The sequence below is a fragment of the Pseudochaenichthys georgianus genome, chromosome 11, assembly GCF_902827115.2.
Source record: "Pseudochaenichthys georgianus chromosome 11, fPseGeo1.2, whole genome shotgun sequence".
In the NCBI taxonomy this organism is placed as follows: Eukaryota; Metazoa; Chordata; class Actinopteri; order Perciformes; family Channichthyidae; genus Pseudochaenichthys; species Pseudochaenichthys georgianus.
Window position 1 is genome coordinate 28463533 of NC_047513.1, and position 9711 is coordinate 28473243.

Genomic DNA, 9711 nt, shown 5'->3' on the forward strand with positions numbered 1-9711 from the left:
AGCTTAAATAGAGCGGCATGTTTAGGAGAATGTGTTTGGTTGGTTGTAAGAGGGACGAGGCGCGTCACGTGTTAATGTATCATTGGTGCTCGAGTTGACTGCCTGAACTAGCTCGCAGGCTTCACCCCATATGATGAGGGGGGGAAAAAGCCCACTTACTGTATATATAAATGAAATGGACTGGCGGATCGAAGGGGAAAAAAGTTAACAATTGTGAATGTGTAGATAATAAAGCTTTTTGGCTTCAGTCCCAGTTAAAATGAGGTGCGTCTGTGATTCTCTATGCTTTCTTTACACTTTTTCAATCTTGAGAAAATGCGTTGAAATGGCTTTCTGTTCCATTGCTACCAAATTCAGCAATTTATCTGTGAGTTGATCCGCAGAGACGGAGAGAAACATATTCTGTGGGAAGATTGCATTTTTTGTGCAGGGTGATATTTTCCTGCATATTTTCTTACAATTACAGTGGTGATTTAAAGTGAAATGTATAGTATTGCTTTGCTTTGTACCAATACTGCAGTATATCTCTCAGCTTACATTGTTTTGCAAATTCAAGGGCACAAGAAATGTAAATAATTACAATAAAGAATAATGACGGTGTCCAGGCTACTATATGTAATCAAATAAACACAAGCAAATTACTCTGAGTACATTTATGGAAGAAAAGAGATGTGCATTCAGGGTATGATCACATTTAGAAGAGTGAGTGCATTTTTCTTTTATCATCCCCTGAGAATTGCCAATTTGCTAAATGTTTCCTGGTGTCATGTTTTCTTCTCACTGTAATGTATGTGCAGAATTATCCTCGTTAAATATACCTTGTCATTCTCTGAGATTACAATTCTAAGTCACAGTTGAATTAAACATGTTTTTAATTGTATTTTTCTCTCTGTAGTTGTGTCGAAAATAAACAATCAGTAATATTTCACCACCTCGTAGCATTGAAACACATTACGGTAGCAGAGGCATCGAGGCGTTGTTGGGCCGTATTTTGACTCATAAATTCAGTTAAGCTCTCCATAGGGTTTCATTGATTGTGTTACAGAAAGTGTTGGCAGCCCATTCCTTAAAACAGAAGCCTCAGATTGCTTATAATAAGTGGAAATATGAAGGGTATATATCAAGCTTGTTATACAAATAAGTTATTGGACTTTTTTTGTATCAACTAAGACTCATTGGAAGATGTTTTCAACTTGAATTAAGTGAATGTATTTGAAAATTGGGTTTATTAACACATGATACTGTGTAATATATTTCTAGATATATTTAAGAAGTACAATATAAGACAAGCACAAGTTTCATGTGTGGGCCATATTCAATTATACTTTTAGAATAAGCTGCGGGCCAATTAGAAATGGACCACGGGCCGCATTTGGCCCCCGGGCCGTAGTTTGGACACCCCTGGTTTACGGTAAAAACAAAAGGACAAATATAACAAGCTTAATAATAATAATTCCTTACATTTATTATAGCGCTTTTCCAGATGCTCAAAGCGCTTTACAGATACACATTACACACATATTTTGTATACATGCAATGGTCACTGTGGACAATACCCACAGGAGCAAGTTCAGGTGAAGTGTCTTGCCCAAGGACACAGCGGCTTTACAGACGCAGCAGCGGCGGGTTTCACCCCTTGATCTGATGATCATTGCACTGCGCCACACCGTCCATCTTCATGCCTCAAAGTCATCGAGGCGCTTTTACAAGTACACATTGATTGCTGTGTGTCATCACCTCTGTCTGCCCCTTTCAACACTGTCAGTTCACTAAAGGCACTGGTAGACCAAAACAAATCTAAAAATCCCTAAAAAAAAAGAAAACTCATGGTCTTGGTGGCAGATTTTCACCAACGTAATGTGCCTTAATTCAGTTTATTTTTACACTGTAGACAACTCTTTTACTTATGTATTTTTTCAACATTACGCCACCAAGGGTTTAGCCCATCTATAGAAAATATTAGAGACAAAAAAATACTGAAAAAAGGCTAAGAAAAAGTCGAAACTACAGATCTGTCGGTACTTGCCGGTGTTCGCTCCTAACAGAGATTGATTGGAGGAAATATACACCAACATTTTTCTTGTAAAAACTCAAATATAGCCCTAAAACAGAAGTTATAAACATCACCCAATGTTATGAGTCACAGGCTTTTACATTTTTATAGTCTATTTATTTGTTCTGCCATCAACTATCAATGGGATTTCTAGCAGAGGCTAACTGCAATCATTAACTGTTAAGGCAGGTTTTTCTGTTCAATTATAGATACAAGACAAGAGTTAAAAATGGGCTGGAAAAAGTCGCCATTACAAATGTGTTTACACCATTTATCTATACACTTCACAGTAAGGCTACTGTTTCAGATCAATGGTGCCACATGTGTACAAACCTGGGTCAGATAAAGGATCGATGTGACAGACTAGACTTACAAATTGAGCAAAACAATCCCTCTGCTGTTGGGGAATGTGGAGAGAGCAGGTTAACAAGGGAAATGCATCATTTTGGTCAACGTGTAAACAAGAGGGATGGAAACCCCCTCTCAAAATTGCCTTTTGTTCCCTCAGCAAAATCACCTAAGACAATTGACCAATCAAAATCTAAGCTGTTCAATAAACATACTTATTTTAAGCCGAAACATGCCCTTATTTCTAAACGTAACCAAGTACGTTGTTGCCTTAACATTACCAAGTATTTCCTTTACACAATTCTAGAAAAGTCAGGTATTTAATACTGCCACAGGGCGCTAGTTTAACATTGTTAATACTATGTAAGGGATAATGTGCTGCGACGCGGTCATTATGGGGAAAAGAACACCGACAGGCTGATCAGGAGCCCGACGCGAAGCGGAGGGATCTAGATCGGCATGAAGGTGTTCTTTTCCCCATAATGACCAAGTCGCTGCACATTATCCCGCTTATTACATGGCCACATTCTCAACAAAGTAACGTTATGACTCCCAATATTAATTGAAATGCTTTTATGGATTTAGAAAATGATTTTATTGATTTAAAAAATAGTTTTATGTATTGATTTAAATTGACATGCATCCGCGAAGAAAAATAGTCCGATGTTACTGTTTGAACTAACGTAGCAACGGCAGGAACTGCTTCGATAGCGTTTTTGAGGAGCTTTCTGATTACAGATTTGAAAACATCGCTGCTTGCTTTAAAAGTAGCACAATTCATTATGTCAAACCTTGGAAAGTATCTCGATATCCCTGCCCTAATGCCAAAGTAACTGCACACTGTATGTTTTGCCATTTGATGTCTATGTCTGGACCGCTGCGTAAAAAGGAGGGTTTCTGCCCGTTACTTCTCCGCTGTTTTCTTGTCCCTCTTGTCTTTTTCTTTTCTTCACTGGGGACTCATCAGCCACTAACCATTACTCCAAATTACTGTGCTCTCCAAATATATTAAAATGAATGTTAAAATCCTCCATGTTGCTATCACACGCCAGCGGAAAACTAAAGACAATCAGACAGTTTGCTTGCTTTTCAAACTGTTACATTTGAAAAACAGTGAGAGCGTCTCTTGTCAGTTTGAAAAGCCAACGGTAGGAACTGCTTGCGTTTTTGAGGAGCTTTTTGATTACAGATTTGAAAACATCGCTCCTTGCTTTAAAAGTAGCACAATTCATGATGTCAAACCTTGGAAAGTATCTAGATATCCCTGCCCTAATGACAAAGTAACTGGCAAGTGAATATGTGTCGCCGTTTGATGTCTATGTCTGGACCGCTGCGTAAAAAGGAGGGTTTGTGCCCCGTTACTTCTCCGCTGTTTTTCTTGTCCCAGTTCGAAAAGCAAACTGCATGCAGTTTGCTTTTCGGCCCAACTGTATACAGTTAAATCGACCGGACTTCTTTCTGAAGATGTGAGCGTCCTTAACAACGGTCAATAAGTCCTTGACAGCGGTCTGTCTGTTCGGTATTAACAACGTGTCACGTGTTCTGAATTGACCAATCAGAATCGAGTATTCAACTAAGCCATGTAATAAAAACATATAATGTTGTTTTTGGGAGTCATTGGAACACCTTCTACAGTATTGTAATGTTTAAGTATAAGGATGTTCCAAAATGCCAAGGTAGAAGTCAACAAAACAGAAAAAGACAGCATAGATGCTTCAGGCGAATGTGCTAGCTTGTGAGCGGTTAGCTTACTAGTTGGCACATTTAACCCAAAATGTCACGAAGGCACTAAAACCAAACAAATTAATTTCACTGCAGTTGCCAGGGCACTCCTACGAGAGATATTGTACGGCTTTTAATGTGAATTTACACCTAAAAGTGTCTTGTAAAAAACAAAAATAAAACACTTTCAGATTTCAGTTTTCTAGACGAAGTTTCAATATTTACTGTAAATGTTGATCACGAGTACAATTGTGTCTGACATCAACCATCAATGTGATTTGTAGCAGAAGCAAGTTTTAGTATTTTAATAACTGGCAGGTTTGTAGTTTTCCGTTATTTATCGTAGCTTTGTAACAAAACTCATTTAAAGAAAATTGGTTGGCTCGTGTACTATCAACGTGGGTGGGGGGGGTGAAGAGCTTGGCGCTCGTGAACTGTCAACAGGAGGGCGTGGAGAGCCTCGCTGCGGGGAAGCAGTGTGTGGATGGACCTGTTTCACCTGTCAGCGCAACTTGATGCCGTCTAAACACATTTAAATAATTGGTTTAAACGGCATAATAATAATGACGACCGTCCGTTTTGTGATTCTCCAGAACACACATATGGCCAGTCCGCCCCTGTGTAGCATATTACTTTCGATGAGAGATGAGCAGATCGCCACTGGGCTTTCAACTAAAGACACAGTCACGCAAAAACTGCGGCATTTGTACAGCTCCTTATGGGTAGCCTACTGCAATTTGTGAAGTGCGGGCTCGCTCCGGCAGCACTACACCCAGTGCTTGAATTGGGCCGGTACTCACCGGTACGCAGTACCGGCACTTCTGATGTTTACCCATGTGGTACTGGCACCTCTTACGGCTGAGTACCGGCATTTTACTGAGTACCGGCACATTGCCGGTACTCAGTAAAAGGCCGGTACTCAGCCGCCGGCTGCTCGCCGCAGCGATAGACTATAGCAGAAAATACATCACATAACGTTAGCATTTCGAAAATGTTAGCATGGCTTAATAATAGTGCGAAAAGACAGCGGTTGTCGGCGGACAAGGATTCCCTCTCTCCTTTCCTGCTGAAAGATGGTGAGTGTACTCAGGGACGAGGAGTCATTTAACCAGCCGCCAGTCATGGTGAAGCTTTCAACGCACGCCTGTGTGGACGGGCCGTCAGGCTTTACTTTCTTTTATATCTATAAAGAAAAAGTATATCTGTTTACAGTTGTTTCATATGGATGTTGAGAGGTATCCATATATCTCTTCATTTTGCTCTCAAAGTGCACCAGATTGATGCATCTAACTTCAATATTTATAAAAAAATATCTTCCCGGGGGAGCAGTGGTCCCCCGGACCCCCCTTGAGGGTGTCAGGTCCATTCCCCATTTATAAAAATAGCACTTTACCACTGCACCCCCTCTAATCTCAGATGCACCCCGAGTCATTTTGTTTAAGTACAGTGAGCCTTTCTAAAACATACAGTAAAGAGACAAACCCACGAGCATTATAGGATATACTATAGACTTTGAGCCAAATACTTGTTTTTGGGCTGTATAAATAAATTTACTTGAAACAGTCGCTGATTTAGAGTACTGGCACACCCCTGATCGTTTCACCATGGAGGAAAGCAGCAGCAAGTCAACTGGAGTTAAAGAGAGCGGGGCTGCGCTGCGTGCATGGCTTCCTTCTGCAGGTAACGGGGAGACGCGCTCTGGAGGCGGTCTCGTTCAGGATCCAAAAAGAAAATTTAAATATTTTGCACACTTATTCCACTTATTCCTAGTGTGCCAATGGTTACGGTGCCGCGTGCCAGGGGTTGCCGACCCCTGCTAGGACATAAGTCAACTTAACAGTGTAAAAGGAATACTGAGGTGCCTGTGTAAATATAAATAACTGAACATGTGTAAGATGCCAATTGCAGTACAGTCTTTACAGTATTTTCAATCTAAAACAAATTATTTTGCAGTTTTCATATGTTCTGGTGCATCTGTTGAATATTTCCAATGCAGCAGCTGTGTTTCAGACCAACTCAAAATGATCAAAATAGAATGAAGCTGGGAGAAAAAGGCTTGAGTAGTCTCTGATTTTGTTTACTGGAAATGAGGGAAATTGGATGGCATAATATTTATAATTATCGGGCACTTAATGGAATAATCCGTCTTGCATGACCATGATTCAATTTGAATTGCGGAGAGTGCTTCAAAAAAATCATCCTTCGTGACACCGGACTGCAAAGTGCATTTCCCTACCGGCTCTCAGATAAAAAAACGAGAGATGAGTCTGCAGCGAGTCTCAGAGTGTGATATCAGAAAATTAAACATCCAACTGCATTGTGAATTTAGACATCTCGCAGTCTCCATGGAAACCTGCAGCAGCCGTACAGTGAAAGAGACGGCAAGTTTCAATTTAATTACAGAGCGTTCCTTCAATGGTGGCCATCCATCCATCCATCTTCTCCCGCTTATCCGTGGTCGGGTCGCGGGGGTAGCAGTTCCAGCAGAGAGCCCCAAACTTTCTTTTCCCTGGCGACATCAACCAGCTCTGACTGGGGGATCCCAAGGCGCTCCCAGGCCAGCGAAGAGATATAATCCCTCCACCTGGTCCTAGGTCTACCCCTTGGTCTCTTCCCAGCTGGACGTGCCTGGAACACCTCCCTAGGGAGGCGCCCAGGTGGCATCCTAACTAGGTGCCCGAACCACCTCAACTGGCTTCTTTCGACGCGAAGGAGGAGCGGCTCAACTCCGAGTCCCTCCCTGATGACCGAACTTCTCACCTTATCTCTAAGGGAGACACCAGCCACCCGGCGGAGGAAACCCATCTCGGCCGCTTGTATCCGCGATCTCGTTCTTTCGGTCATGACCCATCCTTCATGACCATAGGTGAGGGTAGGAACGAAAATGGCCCGGTAGACAGAGAGCTTTGCCTTCCGGCTCAGCTCCCTTTTCGTCACAACGGTGCGGTAAAGCGACTGCAATACCGCTCCCGCTGCTCCGATTCTCCGGCCCATCTCACGCTCCATTGATCCCTCACTCGAGAACAAGACCCCGAGATACTTGAACTCCTTCACTTGGGGTAAGGACTCATTCCCTACTTGGAGTGGACAGTCCATCGGTTTCCTGCTGAGAACCATGGCCTCAGATTTGGAGGTGCTGATCCTCATCCCAGCCGCTTCACACTCGGTTGCGAACCGATCCAGTGAGTGCTGAAGGTCGCAGACCGATGAAGCCATCAGAACCACATCATCTGCAAAAAGCAGTGGTGCAATCCTTAGTCCACCGAACTGCAGACCCCCCCCCCCCACGACTACGCCTCGAAATCCGATCCATGTATATTACAAACAGGATTGGTGACAAAGCGCAGCCCTGGCGGAGGCCAACCCTCACCGGAAATGGGTCCGACTTACTGCCGAGGACCCGGACACAGCTCTCGCTTTGGGAGTACAGAGATTGGATGGCCCTGAGTAGAGACCCCCTCACCCCATACTCCCGCAGCACCTCCCACAGTAACTCCCTGGGAACCCGGTCATACGCCTTCTCCAAGTCTACAAAATACATGTAGACCGGATAAGCGTACTCCCAGGCCCCCTCCAGGATCCTTGCGAGAGTAAAAAGCTGATCCGTCATTCCACGACCAGGACGGAATCCGCATTGTTCCTCCTCAATCTGAGGTTCGACAATCGGCCTGACCCTCCTTTCGAGTACCTTGGAGTAAACTTTCCCGGGGAGGCTGAGTAGTGTGATGCCTCTGTAATTGGCACACACCCTCTGATCCCCCTTTTTGAAAAGGGGGACCACCACCCCGGTCTGCCACTCCTTCGGTACCGTTTCCGACTTCCACGCAACATTGATGAGACGTGTCAACCATGACAGTCCCTCAACACCCAGAGCCTTCAGCATTTCCGGGCGGATCTCATCCACCCCCGGGGCTTTGCCACTGTGGAGTTGTTTGACGACCTCAGTGACCTCCCCCCGGGAGATTGGCGTTGATCCCCCGTCATACTCCAGCTCTGCCTCTAACATAGAGGGCGGAGTTGTCGGGTTCAGGAGTTCCTCAAAGTGTTCCTTCCAACGTCCCAACACTCCATCAGTTGAGGTCAACAACGTCCCATCCTTACTGTACACAGCTTGGATGGTTCCCTGCTTCCCCCTCCTGAGGTGTCGGACAGTTTTCCAGAACAACTTTGGTGCCGCCCCGAAAGTCCTTCTCCATGTCTTCTCCGAACTTCTCCCACACCCGCTGCTTTGCCTCGGCCACGGATGAGGCTGCTGCCCTTCGGGCCTGTCGGTACCTTGCAACTGCCTCGGGAGTCCCCCGGGATAACAAATCCCTGAAGGCCTTCTTCTTCAGTCGGACGGCTTCCCTGACCACCGGTGTCCACCAGGAGGTTCGAGGGTTACCGCCCCTTGAGGCACCTAAGACCTTGAGACCACAGCTCCCCACCGCGGCTTCGGCAATAGAGGCTTTGAACACCGACCACTCTGGTTCAATGTCCCCAACCTCCACAGGAATGCCCGAAAAGCTCCGCTGGAGGTGTGAGTTGAAGGCCTCCTGAACTTGGGCCTCCTCCAGACGTTCCCAGTTCACCCGAACTACACGTTTGGGCTTACCAGGTCTATCCAGAGGCTTCCCCCGCCACTCGACCCAACTCACCACCAGATGGTGATCAGTTGACAACTCCGCCCCTCTCTTTACCCGAGTGTCCAAAACATACGGCCTCAGGTCCGATGATACGATAACGAAATCGATCATGGACCTTCTGCCTAGGGTGCTCTGGTACCACGTACACTTATGAGCATCCTTATGTTCGAACATGGTGTTTGTTATGGCCAATCCATGACTAGCACAGAAGTCCAGTAACAAACCACCACTCCGGTTCAGATCAGGGGGGCCGTTCCTCCCAATCACGCCCCTCCAAGTGTCTCCATCATTGCCCACATGTGCGTTGAAGTCTCCCAGCAAGACTAAGGAGTCCCCTTCAGGAGCCCCATACAGGACTCTTTCCAGGGTCTCCAAGAAGGCCGAATACTCTGAACTGCTGTTGGGTGCATAAGCACACACAACAGTCAGAGTTTTCCCCCCCATAACCCGCAGGCGTAGGGAGGCGACCCTCTCGTCCACTGGGGTAAACTCCAACAACGAAGCACCTAACCGGGGACTTGTGAGTATCCCCACACCCGCCCGGCACCTCACACCTTGAGCAACTCTGGAGAAGAATAGAGTCCAACCCCTATCCAGAAGTAAGGTTCCAGAGCCGACGCTGTGCGTAGAGGTGAGCCCAACCAGATCCAACTGGTACCGCTCCACCTCCCGCACAAGCTCCGGCTCCTTCCCCCCCAGAGAGGTGACGTTCCACGTCCCCAAAGCCAGCTTCTGCCGCCCGGGTCTGGTCCGTCGAGACCCTCCGCTTTCACTGCCACCCGTCTGGCAGCGCACCCGACCCCATCGATGTTTCCCGTAGGTGGTGGGACAGAGAAGCGGAGGTGTTGCCCACGTTGCCTTTTCGGGCTGGGCCCGGCCGGGCTCCGTGGCAAGCCCGGCCACCAGACGCTCGCCGACGAGTCCTCCTTCTGGGCCTGGCTCCAGAAGGGGACCCCGGGCTTC